The sequence below is a fragment of the Crocodylus siamensis genome, chromosome 3 (genome assembly GCF_052110815.1).
Source record: "Crocodylus siamensis isolate JL-2025a chromosome 3, ASM5211081v1, whole genome shotgun sequence".
In the NCBI taxonomy this organism is placed as follows: Eukaryota; Metazoa; Chordata; order Crocodylia; family Crocodylidae; genus Crocodylus; species Crocodylus siamensis.
In genome coordinates, this window is record NC_143397.1 from 176,222,055 (window position 1) to 176,246,007 (window position 23,953).

General features: G+C 42.8%; 1 long non-coding RNA gene across 2 annotated transcripts in view; it reads left to right on the forward strand.

Annotated features, from left to right (window-relative positions):
• Window positions 1-294: 294 nt before the first annotated feature.
• LOC149869167 (uncharacterized) overlaps window positions 295-23,953 on the forward strand; it is a 29,203-nt gene continuing 5,544 nt past the window's right edge. For both annotated transcript variants that reach the window (XR_016441081.1, XR_016441082.1), the window contains exons 1-2: window positions 295-375; window positions 21,161-21,270. This is a non-coding gene — a long non-coding RNA (uncharacterized LOC149869167). The remainder of the gene's footprint in view (window positions 376-21,160; window positions 21,271-23,953) is intronic.

A 23,953-nucleotide genomic window follows, 5' to 3' on the forward strand; every position in this document is an offset into this window, starting at 1 on the left:
AAAGAAAAAGGAGTTTTTAGTTGATCTATTGGGGATTTCTATAACTGACAAAATTTCAAAACACAAAAAGGAATATCCATTAGGATGAATTGTGGCAGGGTTATTGGAAAAGATGGAGCTTGGTTGGTTATAGTGTTTGCTTGATCATGGTACTGGAGAGCTATTCTGGTTTTGGCTAGTGAAAATGCAGCTTTATACTGATCATAAATCACTACAAACTCACTTTATAAAACATAATAGGTTAATGAAAACCAAACTGTTCAGTTATTTGTCTGTCTGCTTAAAACTGTTTGGCTGAAATATAACTCTGGAGACTTTGTAACCCTTGGTACAGCAAAGCAAAACAAAGTGAGGACTGACAGGATCACCAGATGAGTAAGTAGCTTCTTATTTGCTTATGGAATGTATGTAAAAATTCAGATTCTAGAGTTGGAGGTGATGCTGTACAAGTAACTGCTGAAGGATTTTATGGCAGCAGGATTCAGGAAGGGGAACTGGAAAAAGGGTCAAACACAGACTCTTTCCCCCCATTCTGCAGCTGGCTTCTTTATGGAATCCATTGGATTTTAATGAGGCTTTATGTAGGGCACAAAGGCTGCCTTTTGAGTCCAGTTGCAGGAGCAGAACCCAAGGCAGGTCCAGGGAAGAGGTTCTAGGGAGGCAGATCAGCCATCCCAAGAACAGAGCCAACGCCAGCCCTTTGTACAGAAGCAAATCTTTTCCTGGTTATCAGTTTCAGTGGTGGGTGATCAAGGGTGATAAGCTTACACCCTTCAGTCTTAAAACCTTTCTGGCCCACCTCCCAGACAGGCAGCATTCCACCTGGTCCTGTTTGTTTAGCTTTGTATTTTGTCTTGATTACCCAAAAGTCACAGGATGGGCATCCAAACAGCTTGTGGCTGGGCGTGGTATCATAAAGGGACCAAAAGATTAAGAGCTCTGCCTCCTCCTATAACTGCTACAATCACATTTTCACCCTTATATTTAAAAGGTTTAGAACAAGTATTTAAATCAGTGCCATAATGAATGGAATTCTGCCCAGTAAGTTTGAAGGCATCTTACCCATAAAAGTTCCTGTTACCTTTCTTTTATGTATTTGACAACAACAAGGGAATGTGTTCAAGAGTCTAGGGGTTTAATTGGAAATGTATCACTGCTTGGACTCCAGAAACCTGGGAAGGCTAAATGTACCACAAGCACTCTTGGCAGACCATATATTCTTACTTTCATGTCCCACATCCACAATTCAAACCCAAAAAAAGAAGCAAAATTGGGATAACAAAACAAACAGCTTAAGAAAAGCCAGAAAACAGTTGATCAATATATAGCTAGTAAGGTTATGGTGTCCTAGCAATACTTTCAAACTCAACTGTTCTCTTTTAGTGTGACTGTCCAGAAAGGAAATATGTTCCTGCAGCAGCCTCTTCTCTCCTCCACTGCACCCGTATTCATTGTTATGCAGTGTTGTTATAGAGTCTGGAATTTGAGCATTTCTGTCTTCCAGCCCCTCAGGGAAATGCTTCTTTTTCTATTCTGGGGGATTTGTAATGATTACAGCTGGATTCACTGATTGCTGGGTACAGTGCCCTCATTGGAGTTCCTCAGCTATGTCATTGCCTTCTTGTGCTGTCCACTTCCTGGAGCTGCCCCTTTGCAAGATAATAGAGAGAGAGAATCAGTGACCCATAGGACAGCAAGCAGAGTCTTTGACGCTTCAGATGAATTTTCACCAGAAAATAAGAGGGCTAAGAAAGCACCAGAACTGGTAATACCTACCGTCCTAGCAATTCCACTCCCTTCACATCCTCGTGTCTCCTCCACCCCACTTTACTCTCTTTCCCTCATTTGAACGCAAACTCCATAAAGTTACTGGTAGAATTCAGGATTTGTCTAGTGATCTTTTATCTCAGGCATATTTCATAGATGCATAGATACTAGGGTCAGAAGGTACCTAAACAGATAATTGAGTCTGACTCACTGCCTGGGACAGAAAAGAGTGCTGAGGTCAGGTGACCCCAGCCAGATGCCTCTCCAGCCTTCACTTAAAGACCCCCAAGGTAGGGGAGAGCACTACCTCCCTTGGAAGCCTGTTCCAAATTTTGGCCACCCTTACCATGAAGGAGTTTTTCCTGATGTCTAGCCTAAACCTGCTCTCTGTCAGTTTGTGACTATTGTTCTTTGTTACCCCAAGAGGCGCCCTGGTGAACAGAGCATCTCCAATCTCTTGCTGTGTCCCGCTATTGAATTTGTAGACAGTCACAAGATCACCTCTCAGCCTTCTCTTGTGGAGGCTGAAGAGATCCAGGTCCCTCAGTCTCTCCTCATACGGCTTGTCCTGTAAGCCCCTAAGCATATGAGTGGCCCTCCTCTGGACCCTCTCAAGTCTATCAACATCCTTCTTGAAGTGCAGCACCCAAAACTGGATGCAGTACTCCAACTGCGGTCTGAACAATGCCACATAAAGGGGAAGTATCACCTCCTTGGATCTATTTATCATGCATCTGCTGATATATGATAAAGTGCGGTTAGCTTTGCTGATGATTTTATCACACTGACGACTCATGTTTACTTTGGAGTCCACTATTTGATAACAATCTCTTGCCCTTTTGCTTTACGGCAGTGCTAACACTTCAATTAAATTTAAAGATTATTACATTTTGACAAGAGTGCCCCAAATTGTTATGCGACCTAAATGCAAATGTGGCCTGTCTCACACCACCATTTCTCTTTGCTTCCCTATGAAGCTTTTGTCCACCTGAAGTGGTCAAGCAACTCTGATCTCCTTACCACCTTCTACAACTTATGAAGAAAACTTTTAGACAAGGATGTAATTATTAATAAAGTCGTTTCAGGGTATACTGTTGAAGGAGGAGAGATGAGGGAAGTGGCCAGAGAGTTCCAACCCGTGCTTTCTCTCTCCTTGAAGCATATCTTTCTAAGCCAATTTTATATGCTTTTTAGGGTACTTGTTAATCTGAAAAACAAGTACCACTTCCAAAACATTAGTGCCATGGTGAATTAAAATACCAGCCAGGCCAAGCTAATAGTGCCAGGGTCATTCAAAATACCAGTCGACACAAGCTATTGAATGCCAGAGCAAATTTTACAGAACAGCTTGTCCAAAATATTAATGCCAAAGTAACTGGAAATCTCTCCTCAGATGTGGATGTATAAACTGGCAAACTATTTCTGTTTTACAAAGTAAGCATGCTAATTTTTGCCTATATGAAGGAGCAGCATAGGCAATGAAAAGGAGACTGTTAGTAATTTTTCTGTGTTTTAAGTGCTGTATTTCTGGATCCTTTTGTGATTTTATTTTTTTATTTTTTTTAGGTCACGCTTTATTAGAAATAAGAACACAGATGCTAAGTTGTGGATCCCTGAAATATTCACATTGTGTGTCTTGACATCCCTTTGAAGAGTGGAGGATGTCTGAATTCCATGAGATTTCCTCCTTCTACAGCTAGAAAGCAGCATAATGCATTTTCTGTAGACTCGTCAGCAAAGTAGATTATTCAGCACTCTATGCTAACTCTCGAGACAACCTATGCCACATTCCCTAAGTAGCTTATTGTCCAGCCACTACTTTGGCATGCAAAAAGGACTGGTTGCCACAGAGTCTGCAAAAAATCCATATATGTGATGCTATGCCCACGGTATCAGAGATTGAACTGAGGATGTTGTGCTTATAGAGCATAAATCTTATCCACTGGGGATAGAAAATACTGTTATGCTAGGCAAAATTGATCAAGCTCTATGGTTCTGATCACATGAGGCAGCTGGATACCCTCTAGTGGCTGAGCTGGATGTGGCTGCCTACTCCAGCCCCCTAAGCTGGGTCCTTTGTCTCCCAGCATCCACACCTTGCTGTTACGCTGTTATCTTAGGTGTTGTTTAGACAGGGTTACCGTACATCCAGGTTTCCCCAGACATGTCCTTTTTTTGTGTCCTCCCATTTCCATCCAGGTGGGTCTTTAAACTATCTGGAATTTTGCTCTGCCTCTGCTTTCCCAGCACTCCCCGGTTTGCTACAGCAAGGAGCTACTTGGGGCTGGGGGCAGCGGAGGAAGGTGATTGGAGGCAGGCCATCACATGCTCTGTGTGTGCATGTGCTTGCCTGTCCGCCTGCCATCACTGGGGCTACAGTAGGGTAGGAAGGTGGGCAAAGGGGGTAGGAGGGTTCTTCAGTGTCAGCAGGGAGCTGCATGGTTGAGAGTGAGGGGCACTGGCAGGGCAGGGGGGGCAGGGGACTATGGGTCAGAAATGAGGGGCACCAGCAGGGCTGGGGAGGGGTAGGGGGCTGTGGGTTAGGAGTGAGGGGTAGGGACAGGGTATGGGTACATCACTGCTCCCCCACCACAATCATATGCCCTCTCCTCCCCCCCACAGATGTCTTCTTTTTTTGAAACTAGAAATAAGGTAACCCTAATTTTAGGAGGCTGCCTTTAGGAAACAGAAGCCTAAGCTATAGGCACTTTGCCTTCTCTTATTCTTTCCCCCGCCACAGGTCTGACTGGGCAATGGTGGGATCTTCCTCTCTCTCCTTTTTGCACCCCTTCCCCATCTGTGGGTGGGGTTCAACCTCTGTTGGGCTCTGGGCCTCTTACCTTAGTCAGGGCCCTGGCCTATCTGGGATCTGACCCTCTCTCAGACTTTCTGCCTAAAGAAGAGCTTTTTCCTGCCTTTTACTCCAAAACCAACAGAAGAAGTAGAAAAATGGAGACACAAAAGCCACAAGGAAAATCACAGGGTATACTGCATACTCTGCTCTGCAGACTCCATATCTCCCCTTAGAGCCCCACTGGTCCACCAGGTGTTACTACCAAAATGAGCAGAGAAAACAAAAAGAACAAAAAGCATGTGCATATAAGGCTCTCAAACAGTCCTGGTCCCTTTGTTGTATCCCCTCTCCTGCTCCTTACTGAGCCAACACAAACAGTCTTCAGTCTTCCTTGGGGGTACTCAATCATCCTTTAGGACTTTTCCAGGTTAAAATAGATAGTCCTTTGTTCCCTGCATGCACCTCTCCCCAAACACCTATCCAGACACAAAATAAGCCCTTAGGACTTCCCATGTACTCGTTCTCTCACTCGCTGCTGGATGAGAGTCCTCCTTCCGAGCAGCAGCTCTTCTGGCTGGGTGTATGTTCCCCTTCACCTCCCTGAAGGGCTTCCTTTCCCTTCACTGCTCGGGCTAGCCCTTTTCCTATGCCCTGAGGATGAACTCCTAGTATGACTAATTCCCAGCCCAGGGGTGGCTAATCTCTTTCTCCCCTTTCACTGCTTGGTTCTGCAGCTGGTTGATTACAAACTGGGCTTTGCGAGGGTGAATCCACAGCCCAGGGCCTGACATCTTCCCTCTGAGGGGTCCCTGCTCCCCCTATAGTGAGTTGCTTCCCCCTCCTGCCCAGTTGGGTGCCTCTCTTGGTAGCCAAGCTCTCCTTCACCCAGGATGTGTTGTCAGGGTTTTTGCTTGCAGAAGGCAATCCTCCTCCTCTCCAGGAGTGTAGGCTTTAAAGGAGCCCTTCTGACTTTTCACCCCTGGCCCCTTGTTCCCCACAACACGGCTAGGGTCCTTTGTTACACCACAACTGGTGACATGTAGGGAGCGCGCTACTGAGTAAGTGTGGGTTACTCTTACAAAGGACACTAGGACATCCATTCACCTGTGATATAGTCTCTATAAACTTAAACTGTTTTGTAGGGATCTGACAGAAATGACTGTGCAGAAGTTTTGTTACCAAATAGGGTAACAAGTGAAGCAACAAAGACTTTCTACCTTTTTTAAAAAAAATACTAAAATATCCACACCACAGAGCACTTCCTCTACATCTCCTGCTTCTGCAAAAATGAGGCACAAGTGATGGATGCAAAAAAAAAGAGGCTGTTCTGGTAGGATTTGGATAAGTACAGGTCAAAAAGCCCAAGGCTGAATTGATTCAATCTTTGCAGGTTAGTCTAAACTGCATAGATTGAACCAATAAGCAAGTGAACAGACATTCACTTTTGATTCCAGAAATGAAGCCACATGCCTGCTGTGGCCCAGGCCAGAGGCCAGGGGTGGCTACAGTATGCCTCCCTACTCAGCTGGAGTAGACAGCTTGGGCCAAGGCTAGTCTGGCCACTCTGCGAGGGGAGGGGTATGTCTGGGGGAGGTGTATAGCATCCTGGGATGAGTCGACTTGAATCTGAGGGGATCTGGGACAGACGTTAAAAAAACTGATTTAACCTAAATCTGTTAAGTTTAATTACTACATCCATCTAGGTTTATCTTAATCCAGTTTCTGACATTTGGAAAGCAGTTTATGTGCTATGAGCTTGTGTTGTGTTACTGATTTGAAGCAGTTTCTAATAACTTTTCCTAGTTTATGTGTAACTTCTGTCTGTAGCCTTTGTGGCTTGTTCAAAGTCAGGAACTATTAATGATCTTGTGACTGAATTGTTTTGCATTTAGATTTGCAGGCTGAGGTATGCAGCTGTCTCAGATACCAATCTTTACTGTATCTCAGAAACATCTGAGGTTGTTTTTTCACTGGAATTGAAAGAGACACCAACCTCTGAGCCTGGAGTCTTCTTATAAGGCCAGAAGGAAGAGGAAGAGTCAAGTAGGCATAATAGGACCGCTGGAAATACAGAAATACCATAAGTGCACTGAAGATGGCCTTAATGATTGATGGGCATAGAATACCACTTTAGTAGTTCAAGGAAGAAAGCAATATTTAGTTCAGCCAGATCCACTCTAACCAGAAGGCCCAAACCAGGGAGTCTTTAAGTGCTCATGAAACACACACATTTCTATCTGACTGATGCATAAACTTCACTTCAGGAACAACCGGCACCATACCTACAGGTTGGGGAACTCCCCTCTTATCAGCACAGAGGCGGAAAGGGATCTGGGGGTCATCACTGACTCCAAGATGAACATGGGCCGGCAGTGTGGAGAGGCAGTCAGGAAGGCCAACCGCACCCTGTCATGCATCCACAGATGCATCTCAAGCAGGTCCAAAGAGGTGATCCTCCCCCTCTGTGCGGCACTGGTCAGGCCGCAGCTGGAGTACTGCATCCAGTTCTGGGCGCCGCACTTCAAGAGGGATGTCGACAGCATGCAGAGGGTCCAGAGGAGGGCCACTCGTATGATCAGGGGACAACAGGGCAGGCCCTATGAGGAGAGGCTGCAGGACCTGAACCTGTTCAGCCTCCAAAAGAGAAGGCTGAGGGGGGATCTTGTGGCCTGTTATAAACTAGTCAGGGGGGATCAGCAGGCATTGGGGGAGTCCCTGTTTCCCCGAGCACCGCCAGGAGTGACCAGGAATAACAGTCACAAGCTGGCAGAGGGTAGATTTAGGTTAGACATCAGGAGGTGCTACTTCACGGTCAGGGCGGCTAGGGTCTGGAACCAGCTTCCAAGAGAAGTGGTGCAGGCTCCTACCCTGGGGGTGTTTAAGAGGAGGTTGGATGAACATCTTGCTGGGGTCATTTGACCCCAGTACTCTTTCCTGCCATGGCAGAGGGTCGGACTAGATGATCTGCTCAGGTCCCTTCCGACCCTACAAACTATGAAACTATAAACACAGGAAACAGGTAAATCCTTACATGAAGAGGAACCATAGTAATCCACACTTTGCTTGTCTTTGTAATTCCATACAATGAGAATGGTAGATTCTCCATGCGTCTCAGAAGAGGTACAAAATTAGACAGTGTCATGGTGCAGCCTTAACATTGCTAAGAATTAGGTTTTGGATTTTGTTTTACCATACAGAATAGGATAATGATCATTTTGTATTGTATGAAGTATCAAGCAATTAAACTTGTTGCTATGTAGCTTACAATATATCTTGAGAAGATATTTATTGCTTCTCAACTATTTACATATTTGCCAAGCTGAGATCTGCACAGTTGTCATCACGATTATGGTGTGGCTTGGTTGTGCATCATGGCAGAACCCACTTTCCAATACTTTAATAAAAATAAAATATATTTCCAAGAGCCACAAACTCACCCCTATAAAAATAAGAAGAGAGCAAAGCAACTCCAGTGGTGCCATTCAAAAACTAAAATAAAAGCAGCAGCAGCAGCAGCTCAAGCCACAAAACGCATGCCAAAGAGTACAAAATATGCAAAAACAAAACAAAACTAGCTTCAATGTCTCCATGCAATGTATACCAAAATAGCACTAATTTCCTCATCAAAAACCTACCATGTAAATAGTGCACCCACATATATGCACACGCCGCCCCCTGCATCCCACTTCCCCCAGCCCCAAGCAGCCCCCTGCAGACTGGAACTCTGCCACCCTGCAAGCAGCAACCTGTTATTTCCCATGTTTTTCTCCTTTAAAGAAGAAATTCTATCCATGTTTTTCTCTTTTAAAGGAGAAAATCCAGGTTTTTCCACATTTTTCTGCCGTGAACGGAAAACCTGGATCCTTGCACATGAGGTCATTAAGTCCAGCCCCCCTGCTGAAGGTAGGATGATCCCTGAATAAACCATCCCAGTCAAGTGTCTGTCTAATAACCTGCCACAGAGAACAGTTTATCTCCACCATCTCTATAATCACCCTTTGAGTATTTGCAGACTGTTGTCAGATAGATCCCTCCGCAGTCTTTCTTCTCATCTCCAGACTAAATAGCCCGGTTCTTTTAGCCTTGCCCCATAAGTCCTGCTTCCCAGGCATCTTATCCTAATGTCTCTTGGGTTCTTTCTTCATTACATGGGGCCTATAACTCCTTTCATGGCTAGCTCTTAAAGACCCTATTTAGGATGGTGGTGCCATTGTATTAGATGCTATAGGAACCCCTAAGAAGATACAGTCTGTATCTCAAAGGGTGCATCCCGGCTTGCAGGGGAGTGCATTTGCCGTGGCACAAATAGCAGTGGCACATGTTTGTGCTACTGCTTTGTGCCCCAGGGAACGCCCCTGCATGTGCAGTCTGGCACACACCAAATATGGGGTAGGAGAGGCTGGGGCCAGCATCTGTGCTGACCTCAGAAGCCTGACCTGTGGTCCTGGGAGCCTTCTGGGGCAGCAGCAACATTGATCCAGCAGGACAGAGCCTAGCTGGCAGTTAGAGCATGACTCCATTTCTGGTGTGCCACATTGTGTGCCACGCCAGGGTTTTTTGTGGAGGTTTGTTTGGTTTTTTTGACACCAGGATCTCCTAGTGTCACATTTTGGCACTGCACTGCTAATTAGCAGCATGGTGAATGGTTGCACAAGTGCTGCATGCGGTTTGTGGCGCCTCATACAGCTTTGAGGTGCTCCAGACTGCACGTGCACACTTGTCTGGACGCACTGAATCAAAGTCCCCTATCTTGTAGTTTGCCTCCTCATGAGCTGCATGCAGTGTAGGCCTACTCACTCAAAAAAGATTATGGTGACTCATCAGAATATGTAGGCTAGAGACCTGGGAAGCATCAATTTCTTTCATAGCCTCTGTAAAATTGCTAGAAATGTTTTGACTGTCTATACTGCTAGAGAAATTACTTTCAATATCAACTGAGATGGAGTGGGTTAGTATCCCAGTGGAGATACCCCCTGAGAGAACATACTTGAAAGTGGATGCTTTTTATGTAATCTCCATATAAATCAATATGTTGTTTTTTCAAAGAAATCTGAGCATCAATCTTTAATGACGGCCACAAATTTAAAGCTCTTGGAAGTCTGAGGCCCTCTGCGGTGAACTTCAAAAACCTTTTAGGTTCTAGGCCAGTGATTCTCAACCAGGGTCATGCAGCACCCTGGAGGGTCTTGAAATCCTTTCAAGGGTGCTGTGGGGTGATTTGGTCGTCACACCAGATGACCAAGCTAACATATTTAATGATTTCTTTGCCTCTCTTTTCCTGAGCAGGGACCAGAACAGCCACCCCCCTTCTGGGCCCCCCTCAGGCCCCAGGGGAGGCCAAGCGTTAGTGAGGAACTAGTTAGGGAACTTCTGGAGGGACTGGATGTATTCAAATCAGCTGGTCTGGATGATCTCCACCCTTAAGTACTGAGGGAATTGGCTGAAGTCATTGTGGGACCCCTGGGATGGCTTTACGAGCACTTGTGGTGCTCTGGTGTGGCGCCAGAGGACTGGAAGAGGGCCAGTGTGGTTCCCATCTTCAAAAAGCAGAGGAAGGAGGACCTGGGAAACTACAGGCCAGTTAGTCTTACCTCAATCCTGGGCAAGATTTTTTGAGAGAATTATTCTGGCACGTGTCCACGAGGGGCCAGCAGGGGATTTCATGCTTAGGGGCAACCAACACAGGTTCATTAGAGGCAGGTCCTGTCAAACCAACCTGGTGGCCTTCTATGACCAGGTCACCAAATCCTTAGAGGCAGGGGTAGCAGCGGACATAGTCTTCCTGGACTTTCGGAAGGCCTTCGACACCATCTCTCACCCTGTTCTCATTAAGAAACTGGGGGGCTGTGGTGTTGACACCCACACAGTCAAATGGGTCGCCAACTGCCTGGAGGGCTGCACCCAGAGAGTGGTGGTGGATGGGTCATTTTCGACCTGGAGGGATGTGGGCAGTGGGGTCCCCCAGGACTCGGTCCTCAGGCCTGCACTGTTCAACATCTTCTTCAGTGACTTGGACGAGGGGGTAAAAAGCACCCTGTTCAAATTTACTGGTGACAATAAGATGTGGGGGGATGTGGGCACACTAGAAGGGAGGAATAGGCTGCAATCAGACCTAGACAGGTTACCGGGGTGGGCACATGAGAATAGGATGGGATTCAACACTGACAAGTGCAAAGTGATGCACCTGGGGAAGAACAACTGGCACCGTACCTACAGGTTGGGGAACTCCCTTCTTGTCAGTGCAGAGGCAGAAAAGGATCTTGGAGTCATCATTGATGCCACGATGAACATGGGCCAGCAATGTGGGGATGCAGTCAGGAAGGCCAGCTGCACCTTGGCATGCATCCACAGGTGCATCTTGAGCAGGTCCAAGGAGGTGATCCTCCCCCTCTATGCAGCACTGGTCAGGCCACAGCTGGAGTACTGCATCCAGTTCTGGGTGCCGCACTTCAAGAGGGATGTGGACAACATGGAGAGGGTCCAGAGGAGGGCCACTTGCATGATCAGGGGGCAGCAGGGCAGGCCCTATGAGGAGAAGCTATGGGACCGTAACCTATTCAGCCCCCACAAGAGAAGGCTGAGGGGGGATCTAGTGGCCTGTTACAAACTAGTCAGAGGGGACCAGCAGGCACTGGGGGAGTCCCTGTTCCCCCGAGCACTGCCAGGAGTGACCAGGAATAAAGGTCACAAGCTGGCAGAGGGTATATTCAGGCTAGATATCAGGAGGCGCTACTTCACAGTCAGGGCAGCTAGGAGCTGGAACCAGCTTCCAAGAGAAGTGGTGCTGGCTCCTACCCTGGGGATCTTTAAGAGGAGGCTAGATAAACACCTTGCTGGGGTCATTTGAGCCCAGTACTCTTTCCTGCCATGGCTCAGGTCCCTTCCGACCCTACAAACTATGAAACTATATTGGCATTGTTAGGCAGGCAAACATAAGAAACCCAGATGTTTCAAGGGGGAATTCACACTGTTAAAAACATTCTGACCTATTGTGGCCTTTTGAGTTCTTCGCAACAAAAAAATTGCTCAAACAACAAGTGAGAATTAAGAGCTGGCATTTCCTGAGGTTTGTCTTGAGTCCAATGAGGGGTGCCTTGATTCTAAAAAAGGTTGAGAATCACTGTTCTAAACACTAAGTTTTTGCAGCATGAGACAAAGTCACTGTTGTCTCTAACATCCTGATTTGAACCATACAGAAACTTGAAGGGTGTTTTATAGTTCCTTTGACATTTTATAATATCTATGTGATACTGAGTTAGGGTCAGTTATGGTCATTCAAATACTGTGCAAAGCTGGGCATCTTGGATGTTAAATATGTGCACACATCCAAGAAAGAATGAGAATATATGCCATAGCAATGTTCTTGGTCATGAATGCATCCCCACAGACTTCAGCCTGAGCCTCAGGTTTTGGTGGGATTTCTCTAAAAGCTACCTCCAAATCTCACAGAATACCTTAACCGTGGGCATCACAGGCATCATGGCTGCAGTTTGTTCTGTAATGCAAGAGTACAGAATAAAGGAGACCATGGATGTAAAAGACTAATCCAGGTAAACTCACTTGATGTGGAGGACGACTTTCTCTGACTTTTCAAATTACAGACAAGGACCAGAGGAGTCTCCTGATTCTGGTTGCAAAAGAAAGGGTCACAGGTAGGGTGACCATGCAATCTGTTTTTGCTGGGACAGACCCATTATGAATACTTTTCCTGGGCATCCCTTTGGTTTGGTCAAATTATCACTTTTGCCGCATTTTCAATGAAGTGCCCAGGGCAAGTGTTTAATTAGGACTGTCCTGGCAACGATGGAGTTGTTTTATATCCTCTGTTCTCCCTTCTCCCTTACTCCTTTTCCGCTTCCCTTTCTCTAGCACTCCGTATACGCTCTCCGCTACAGCTGAGCCCAGAGCTTAGAGACAGCTGTGCATGCCAGAGAATGGGGTGTCTTGGTTTGAAATTAGGGAAATATGGTCACCCTAGTCACAGCACTTTCCTTGTATCCTTGCTAGGGCCCCTCGTGGGTCAAAGGTTGAGCTCCTTATGGTAAATTCCATAAGGAGGGTGGTTGTTGGGGCAGGAAGGTGAGAAAACATCCCTTGTGGAGCTGATATATAAATGGTAATACAGACCAAGGCTGTTGCCCATTTTGGTGAACCCCCTTCTGCACAAAGGGTATATCTTCAGTGTAGATCCTCTGGGGAGAAATAGAATGCCATGCTTGGTCTGCCACCAGGTGGGAAACTAAGGAGTAGATACTATGGACAAAGAGCTAGTGCAGATGCTGAGGTACTCTGCAGACCAAAGACACCAAGGTAAGAACTGTTATGACCCCCTACGCAACACAGGATATGAGCTTTTCCAATGTTCCTTGCATCAAGCCTGTAACTACTGGATGAGTTAATGTCTTTAAGAATCACCAAGTATTTTCTAGGTTTGGGAAAAATCATAATGGGGTTTAGTAGCGATGTAGATAAATCTGGCCCTGAAGTAGGAAGGTGAAGGACAAGAATCAAAAGAGATTAAAATTTCAAAGTTCTTCTAATCCCATTGTATACAGCTAAGTTTTGAAAGATGCTTAATGTTTTTAGTACTGTGCATGAGTTAATTTGGCTGCATGGACAAATATTTCATTGCTTGAGGTTTTATGGTGCCTTATAATTATTAACAAATCAGGATTGTACTTTTTACTCCACTGGGACACTTTTCATCCTATGATTAGATACTATCAATTGTTGACATCAAATGAAAACAGCACAAAGTGCCCTGTCTGCTGAGAAAAATCAATATACAGTATTTTTAGCCTACAATATTGAAAATTATTACTAATTTCTGCACATGGCTTCAAGGACAGAATCTGGCCCTTCCATTTGAAATACTTTAAGCCCCAAATAAGAGAAATCTTTCCAGCAGAGGATGGAACAGTAAACAATGTTAGCTGCAAAAAAGGTTGCTAATGCTTTTCCCTAGCTGTTTACATACAGAATTAGGCTTCTGGCAACCTCCTTCAAATTTTAACTCTTGCACACTAAGGGCCAAGCTCCCGCAGTCCTTGACTCTGTCCTTATTCAAGACACATGCTGTACTAAAGCCTCTTGGAAATCTGAACTGGGTGATATCTAAAGGATTTGATTTGTCTCTCAACTTATATGCTTGTCTTGTTACTAAAATAATTGGATTAAATAACATACTCTTTTAAGAAATAAATGTTTCATTATAGGTTAAAAAAAGTTATCCATTTGCAAAACCTTTTTCATTTCATATATGAAACCACCTCTAAGAGTCAACACTTGGCAGTGTTCTCTGCCATCCTCCTGGCTCACCTTCTGCATCCATTGCTAGTAGCTTGGTCTGTTCTTCATCCCCTGGGCCAGCTCATTAGCTGGACGCATGGCTGCTCATGTCTATCATCACGGCCTACTAACAAATCTCATAGGACTACTCTAGACCCAATAAGAGATATATTTGTTTTGTGGTTTGTGCATTGCAGAAAACACTGCACACCTCTTAAAGCATATAAAGTACAGTTTAAGAAAAGCAGCAGATTTTATACAGTACTAAATAAAATAAATTATAGGCCCCAAATGATCTAATAATTCCTAAGGCAGAGTTCAGATGCAGTAATTAATTATCCCAACATGGAATTCATAATGATCAACTATTAATATGTGAATGGGGGATTGGATGTCTCAGGATTTGGTAATGGGATATGGAGACTTTCACCTCTAGGTTGCTGATTTGAATTTGACCCAGATCTCCAGTGGCTGCTGAAAGCTGCTAGCATTTGCTGTTTATTCTGTAGTGTATCTGAAAAGAGAGGATGTTCCAAGCTCCTAGCAGACATGCCTCCACACCCCAGGCACAGTAACTAACACAAATAACCTCCCTTTTCCTGTTGGTCATCTCAGTCAAGAAGCCAAGGACTTAATGGGCAAAAAGACGGTACTGTTATCTCACCCCTGGAGGTGTCTGCCCAGAATGAGTGCCTGTCAAAGCATGCTGCTGTCAGTGCAGTGGGGCAGAAGATAAACTGGCAAAGCTCACACTGCAGCTGCCTGTATATAGATATCTGTGGTGAAGAAGGACATCTATCTATCTATCTTGGGTGTTGCCATAGAAGCACTAAATGCACTCAGAGAATCATACACCAAAACACTTATTTCAAGAAAAGGATGTTGAGGAAAGGCAGTTAGTGCAGTCTCCCTTTTGGAGGTTTGTTCAGATGGAAATATCTCAAGGTTTGCTCCCCTCCTGTCAAATGCGGGTGTGGAAAATCAAGTCTCTGTGGTTTAAAATATCAAGCCAAACTTTCTTTAGTATGGCTACAACATGGTCAGCATGTTAGAATGTGTACAATTGAGAACAAAAGTGTAAAACAGATTGACAGGGTGAGGTCTCTGTCTCTAATTGTGTGATGATGTAGTACCTGTTTCTGTGTTGGCAAAAGAAGTGAAAAAATCAAGGTGCCCCTCACTGGATTCGAGACAAACCTCAGGATATCAGGAGGGAGGCTAGTAGCTGACACAAGTGTAAATATTCCCATACATTTCATTGTACTTCAGTGAAAAGCCTTTTTGTTATACTGAAGGATTAAACGGGAATTCTACAGGGAAGCTCAAATGTATAGACTGCATCTAACACTTGCACTTTGCAGCACGCTCCCAAGTCAACATATCTAAGAGCATCTTTCTAAAAAGCTATTAAACAGTGCAGTGTTAAGACCAGGTTAGGACAAATGGTTACTCTAAGTCCCATGATCTGAAGAAACCTTTAATTTTTACAAAATGGGTTTTAGGTGCAATTTAATAATGAGCCACTTTGTCCACCGTCAGATATCAATTGTGTTTGTGACCACTGTTAAATTCTTCCCCTTCCAAGATTTGGTTACTGCTTTCAATTTGATTCCTCCCTGTGAACATTTGATTAAACAATAATTTATAAGATAGCTGTATGCATTATGAGATTAACCATAGATGTCAGCCGTAGAACATTCTTAGTTAGTAACGATGTTTCAAAGTTCAGTGCAAGAATTCTAAGGAAAAAAAATCCAATGTAAGGTGATACCTGGTGGCTTATAGAAATCCAATACAGGGAACAGCTCAAATGGGGACAGTATCACAAACCTTTTTTCAGTTATTTCCAGTGGTTGGGTATGTAGCAAGAAGCACACGTACTCCTTAACAATTACATATATATTGAAAATTATTTTAAGGACACATTGAGATATTTTAGATTTTCCTTTAAAAAAAAAAAGGAAACAGGAAGTAACTATCATATTTTCTCACGTATAACACGACCTAGAATAAGATATGCATCTTGTTTCTAAAAGGCAAAAGGAAAGAAAAAAACATTCTTTCCTTGAAGATACCAGTAGGTAGCATTAACTGAATAGCAGCCACTAGGGAGCCCAGCATGCTTATTGTGCCATCCCCTACAGAGAACGTGCAGTACTTTTTCCTAGCAGAAGCTCATGACAGAGAAACTGTTATTGCCATTTGAACTTGTTCACAGTGCGCACCCTAGTTTCCAGCAACTTATTTTTGGGAAAAGGTAGGTGTTGTATGTGAGAAAAACATAAATAGAATCATAAAATCAGAAAATCAGGGTTGGAAGGGAGCTCAGGAGGTCATCTAGTCCAACCCCCTGCTCAAAACAGGACCATCCCCAACTAGATCATCCTAAACAAGGCTTTGTCTAGCCTGGTCCTAAAAACTTCCAGGGATGGAGATTGCATCACCCCTCTGGGTAGCCTGTTCTGGTGCTTTACTACCCTCGTAGTGAGAAAGTTTTTCCTAATATCTGACCTAAACTTCCCTTACTGAAACTTGGGACCATTGCTGTAGCTCCAACCTCTTTGAAAAAACTCTAGCTCCAACCATTTTGGAAGCCCCCTGCAGGTAGTTGAAAGCTGCTATTAAACCCCTCTCAGTCTTCTCTTCTGCAGTTCCCTCAGCCTCTCCTCAGAAGTCATGTGCCCCAGCCACCCTACCCATTTTGTTGCCCTCCTATATGGTCCTCCTTTTAAAATCTTCCTCCCCACAAAAAATTACAAATGCCTGTTTTTTAAATCCGGATGAATTTTCTATTTAAGCCTGTAAGAATGGATGCCAAGCTTTATGGTGCATTGTGTGAATGCATAGACTTTTGGAGGACTGCTGAAGGCAATCTGGAGTCATCATTATCATATCCAAGGTATCAATATGCACATGCTGCCTTTTCAATTTTAGAGTTGCTTTACCTTCTCCTAATTATATTTACATCTCAAGCCAATGATGATGATAACAACTATTATCTTTCTATGTAGTTCTTTTCACCCCTTAAGGATCCCAAATGCAATGTGTTTCTTGCTGTAATCTAAAGGCACTCCCCTTTCTGATGGAACAGGACAGCTTTTTAATAACTCATAGCACCTCTACACAACAGCATGGCACAGACACTGAAGAGGGATGGAGTAAAGAAGTGATGTTAGAGGGAATTTATGTAGTCATAAAGTAATTACCCAAACTGGAACTGGACTTGGAGCTAACCCCTGTAATGGGATGGAACCACTAATGTCTACATGGTTTCAGGGGGGGTTGTGTCTGAAGTCTCAGTCCTTGAGGTGTTTAAATAAAACTAAACTGTTATAGTACTAAAGAATGTGCTTGAGCAATCAGTACTAACAGGGAGTGGATCAGGGAAGTTAATGACCCTTTTCTATTTCTAATTTCTATGATTCAGTTATCTTAGTTTTACAGAAGATGGTAGATTTGCATCTCATAGATAAAAAATATCAAAGATCTATATAGTTTAAGCATCTGTGCTTAACAAATTAACAAAATTCAGCCTGTGGATGATTTCTTATTCACCAATTTCTTGTTTATAAGTTGGTTTTTAAAATTTTACTGCCTAAGAATTGTTACCTTGAGGTCAGTGATGGATCGTCCAGGGAGGTCAAAGTGTTCTGCCATAGGCCTGTGTCTTTCTGGATCTGATGGCAAATCAGTGTTTATTCATTCTTACATGTAGGGATTCATCCAATATAGACAGCAGAGGTGTCCTATTAGCAGATGGTGGTATACACATTCAAAGGACCTCCACCTCCAACCCCAGTGTTCATGCAGTGATCAGAAAGATTGCCACATAGGAATCATCAGTCCCATTTACTGTATCATTCTTACTTTAGCCTCTAAACAAAGGCCTCCAAATACTGCATCCTTTAGTTTGAGAGACCTCATGAAGTCGCACATACCAAGATAGTAAGGATTCAGTCTTATCCACCATATCAGATCACTTCCCGATACTCCCTTGGTCTTCTACTTGGTATACTTGTCTGCTGTTTTTTGTCCTCCTCCCTTTGTAGGGAGTAAACATTACCCCCCCTACATCTTTCTCATGTTGTAGTAATGAATTCTTTGTTAATGAATTCTTCGCTATCTCCTGAGAGTGCCAGCTCTCACTTTTGCATTGCAACTGAAGTAAACTGGAATTTGTACTTTTGTGAAGGTCAGTTGTAGTGCAAATGAATAGGAAAGAAGGGCTGGAATGGTAATGAATATCAGATATAGGCTGGCAATACAAATGTGAATGCTGACCATCAGAGTATTTCATGGCTGTCAGCATGTTGTATTGCTTCTTACAATGGACAATGTGATGATGGGTGATGCCCACTTAAAAGGTTCCAATCAATGAGAGGAAGCTTGCCTCAGTAACAGAAAATCCTTAATGTCTGCCAGGGAAGGAAGCATATAGCTATTTAAAAAATCTTTGCTAGCCAATTCTTAGGAAATTCCTTGTTGCCTATCATGATTCACCAATCCACTGGAGAGGCAGAGAAATAATCTGGTGATATTTCAAATATTATGAAACTGTTATGTTTTGTCTAGCTGATGGCTAAGTGCAGGTTTATCCTCTGTAGTCTTGGTTGCTTTGCCCCACCAGTTTTAAATTACTCTGATGACAAGGCTTCTATGCCTTATTTTGGGTAGATTAATTCACAGTCTAATCTGAGATTGAGAATTACATTAATCAGGGACTTGGTGCTAAATTCAGTCTTGGACCAACAGAAAAAGTATTGCTTTATGAGGGATCAGTGACAGATTCAAGTTTTAATGGCTGTCTTGGAAGCCATGAGAAACTGCTAGCTTCCTAAATGGTATACAGCATTAATTTTTAGTACTGGTAGCTTGCAAGAGATCAAACCTTTGAAACCAGCTCATTCTAAGTAATATTTTTCTTTTTTATTTCCCTGTTTGAATTCTCATGCCATTTCAGCAGTTAGTCTTTTGAAACAAGAGAAAACAATACTTCCTTCCATAAAATGCTGTAAGGCAATAACTTCTATCACATGCTTTCAGCTACTAAATTTTTGTAGAAATTGGAAAGAAAAGAAAGAAGGATGGTAATCAGAATGATGTTGTTTTAAAGTTCTGTGCTTAACAACCTCCAGAATTAGAAAATATTTTTTTGGCTAATACAAAGTATTTTCAGGATTAATTGAGAAAAATCAAATGTAAATAAACAAAACAGAAAGAAAGAACAAAAGGAGGAATTATGACCTTACTAATTTATTTTTGTTTCACAGACACTTCCTCATATTTATTTTCCTTTGCTCAATGCTGCACTACAATCCCTATTTACAAAATATTGTAGAACTCATGTATTATAAGCCCAGCCTCACTACCTTCAGGTATGTGTAGACAACTGTCAAATCCCATTTTTAGTCTCATGCCTCTCCTTTATTTTTCTTGTTAAAGAAAAATTTTAAAATAGAAGTTCATTAATTAAATTGCCCTGTCTATGTATGAATGGACCTATTAATTACTCTCTACTATTTCATTCCCTGTGTACTCATGGCTAATCTTATTCTTTTGGATACAGTAAATCAGTTTCCATTGCAATGAAATAAATTGGTAATGTGCCTTCCATCTGCCTCATATAGTTTTAAATATGTCATTTTTCACTGAAAACCCTAACAAAAACTAATCTTATAATTAAAACAGAGTTTGTTTTTGATCAGCGTGTATGCTGAAATAGGAGATTTGCTTAAGATTATTTGTCTGCATAGCATAGGTACCAAATAACCATGAAACTCCCCTTTCTTAAATTTACCCATAACATGTAATTCTCTGGCCTTCTATCCATGTAATTCAATGGCCACAACAAGGATTAGGATTGTGGCTCTCGTGCCATCTGCCCCCTGGGACACCAACATCTTACAAGCTGAGGTTGCAGATGTTTTTGTCACTCTGCCCAAAAATGTTGCGAACCCCTGGTCTAGCCATTTTCATTTCTCTTGATTTATGGCTTTCTCCATTAGACAGTGGTTTTCAGCCTGTCATCTGTGGATCCTGTGGGGGGGTCCATGAAACATAGCTATGATCAATCAAAAGTATGTGAGTACTCACACTTACAATTTGAAGGGGTCTGCACTTCCATCTGAAATTTCCAAAGGGGTCCACAACTCCCGTCAAAATATTTTAGGGGTCCACAAATGAAAAAAGGTTGAAAACCACTGCACTAAACTTTCTGCAGGTGAAGTGAAGAATGATGAAGGGTGCTTCAAATGACAGTGTGTATTTTTTTCATATAACAGTCCTGGTTTTCCTCTTCCATCTGCATCACTTCATAGAAGTCAGTAACATACAGTAGTGAAAATGTGCAAAGCTGGTGTAAGAGAGAGAAGTAACAGATCCAATGTCATAGCATTTTCTGGCTCATTTCCTTTCTCCATTTTAATGCAGAAAGCATCCTCTATGTGCATGTGCCTTCTGCTGCACGCTGGAAAGATAACTTAATTGAACTATCCACAATGGCTACTTATTATTTTAGCAATATAGCTCAACTTGCTGTCTAATTCTGTCTTGCCTGGTATTTCTAAAGTACTGATCGCCTTTACTCAGACATATGTATTTACCTCAAAACAACTATTACATGCCAATCATACCAGGACGAATCTCTTATCCCCAAAATATTTATTAAGGTTATTTTCCATCAGATATCCATCCGTTACTTGTCCACTGAGACAATTTACAGAAGAAAAGTGATGCTATGACTGTGCCTAAGGATTACCTGGATCACAGCCTAATATACCTTATTTATCTATGTACTACACTTACTGTGCAAAGAAATATGGTAAAGTTCATTATCCCCTTTTTATGGACTCATTGCTATGACCAGTGAGAACAAGGTCCTCACACACAAATTGCTATTATGGGCTCCATTTTTTGGTAGGAGAGCAGGCAGGCTCTCACTCCCCACAGACCAAGGGCTACAGGAGTGTCCCTAAATCTTTGATGAAGAGTATGCTGCAGCTGCTCTAATATTAAAAGAACTAGTGATTTCTCCTGCTGCTGTTGTTGCTGTGAGACTCTGAGTGACTCTCCATATGCAAACGCTACAGGCCAACGTGACTGTTTGCAGCAAAATAGAAAGTGTTTCCCTTTGTTTCCTTTTTATCCCTTCAGAACAATGACATTTTTTAAATGCTATTTTAGAATTAAGAAAAGTACAAATTACATAGTCGTAACCTCTTTAAAACATGAGATCATTAAAACATGAGATCTTCAGAGGCTTTCCTATCCTCTATTATTTTTCTCAATGGTCTTGTTTCTTCCCGTTCCTAGAAGTCTTCTAAAGTTGGAGGAGAATTATTCCACTCACAAAAAAGCGCAAGAGGAATATAAACAGAGCAGTACATGTTATATAAAACTGCGGGAAGAAAAGAGCATCTTAGGTAAATACCAAGCTACTTATTTTATGATTTTTAAATGTCATTCTTTTGTCCAATATTGACTTTTTTATATGGAAGTTAAATTATAGATCCTCCAGCACTTGGGAGACTATGGCTTCCTTGCTTTGACACAGCTGGTCAAGTTAACAATTGAAGTTGTAGTAATTAGTTATGAGCTTCTTAGCACTGAGGAGCCAGACCATGACAAGAAAAGTTTCTGAGGTTACCTCTCAGGGGGGAAGCTAAAACTCTAGAGACAGAACCAGGCTGTCCTGTAAAGGAGAGCACTACAGCATCTGGATCTTGTTGCTACAAATAGGTATTTCTTATGGCACCAGCTTGTAAGACAGAAATACAATATACAACCTTTTACTTTCATGACTCTTCTCCTTGCTCAAACAACTTATTTTGAGGGAAAAATATTTGAACATATGTGGCACAGTGAACTGAGGGTCTTCAATAGAATCCAAATCCCAGTGCCCCTAACTAAAACAATGGAAATTAGTAGTGTGTGCAAAAACACTGGTATTTAATGGGTAGGAAAGGCGGTACTGATAGTAAGCTAAAGCAGAAGGCGGGTCACAAGAAAGGAATAAACAGAGACAAGGAGAGAGAACGGGAAGTCTGAAGAGAGGATGTTGGGATTAGCAATAGAGAGTCAATGGACCGAAATGTTTTAGAAGACATTTCAGTTCTCAGTAGTATGATACACGCTCTTAAAACATGCAATCTTCCTATCATTATCCTGTGTAGTAATTCTGGGATACACAAGCTCCTAGTTCTCTTTTTAGAAATGTCCTTTCATTTTGGTTTTAATACTACCACTATAAAGAGAAAGAGGAAACTAATTTTCAAGAATGATCCAAAATAGATGAGGTGATGTGATCCCAGAAGACAATACATTATATTATAACTCACAAGATGTGGGTTTCACTCTTGTATCTGCCTTGGGCAACCAATTTAGGATACATCTACATGGTGCAAATTAGAGCCACAAAGCTATCTCTGAGCATGCTAACTCTGGAATAAAAAGCAGTATAGACCTGTTAGTGCAACACTGCACACAGGCTACTACATTCTGCTTAGAGGCAGAGCTGTTATCCCTTAATCTCTCCATGGCTCATTTCCCTAGCTGTAAATAGAGATAGTATTATTTTTGTTCTACCACTTTGTATTTGTTTTGCCTAATTGGAACATAATCTTTATGGTGCTTTGACTCTTTGGCCTGTGGCAAGATGTGCAAGTAAAGGTGCTAGGATCTGATATGTGATCCCCACAAATGTGCTTCCTGCCATGCCACATGTGCATGGCAGGTGGTATAAATTGTGGGATTGTGCATCAGATCCCATCATACCTTATAACCAGTGCAAGGGGACCCTGGGTTCATGATCCTGTAGTCTCCCCGAATCAGCAAGTAGCAAGCTGCCGTGGCTGGGAGCCCTGTCACCTGATGGGGTGCATTACGTGTCCCCAAGTCTGCTAGCCATCTGCCTGGCCACGTGTTCAGTTAATAGAGTGATAGGAACCAGCCACAAAGTTATTACACAAAAAAGTACTTTGTGGCTTATTCCTTGCTTATCACACTGTCAAGTGCCTTAATATGTGGCCAGGTCACAACTTAAGATATGATTAAATGGTGAATCATATCTTAAGTGTAACGTGTGGCAAGGGTCTCTAGGTGCATCTGCATTGCAGAGACAGTATGTCCTGTAACAGACACTTCTGAACATGCTCTGCTCACTCATTCCTACCTGCATAGTCCAGATGCAGAAGTACACCAGTGAGGCAACTCTGGGATCGACCCGAGAAGCCATTTCAAGCATGCTGAAGATTGTAGTCTTGAGAGTTACCATGAGGAGACGCTTCCAGAGCAGTCTCTTTGGTGTATTTCTGTGTGTGGAGTTTTCAGGAGTCTCTTTGCTGTGACACATTGCTACTGCAGTATAGACATATGCATTGTTGCTGTCTATAGCCAGGGGCAGAGATTACATTTTTACCAGTATAAGTGATAGGAAACTGGTTTATATCTGGAAGGGAACAGAAGTTTGGTGCACACAGACTGGTTTAAAAATGGCAGAACCTGGTCTAAGATTTGTTTCTTGCCCCACCGAAAGGCGAATGTGTGTTTTTTCCCTACTGATCTAAACTACACCACTTATAAAAAACCATGTAATTTATATTTAGATTCCACCTCAGGCTTTTTGAAGGTCTGTACCTACTTTATGTGAATAGCACCCAGTGCAGAAAGGTCCAAATTTGTTTGAGGTCTGTAGATACTACTTCAGTGCAAATGCATAATAAAAGAATAACATTTTAAAGTGATACTTACCCATTTAAGCATATTGCAAGTTAAACAGGATTGGGGTTGAAGAAGCCCTCAACACTTTGGCCCCTTATCCAAATACTGCCTGAAATCTGAGTGTATCACACTGGGTGGGAATTCTTGTGAGGAATCCAGTATTTCTAATGATGCTTGAAGGGAACCAAGAAGTTCAAACACACATGACAAAGGTTAACATAGAGGGCTATTATATATATATATATATAGAGAGACAACATTTTGGCCCCTGACCCAAAAATTGTGAGTGCCTTCAACCCCAATCCAGTTTCACTTTCAATATTCTTAAATGTGTAAGTATCACTCAGGGAAGGTTTGGTTCAGACTGAGTCTCCTGAAGTTTTGGGA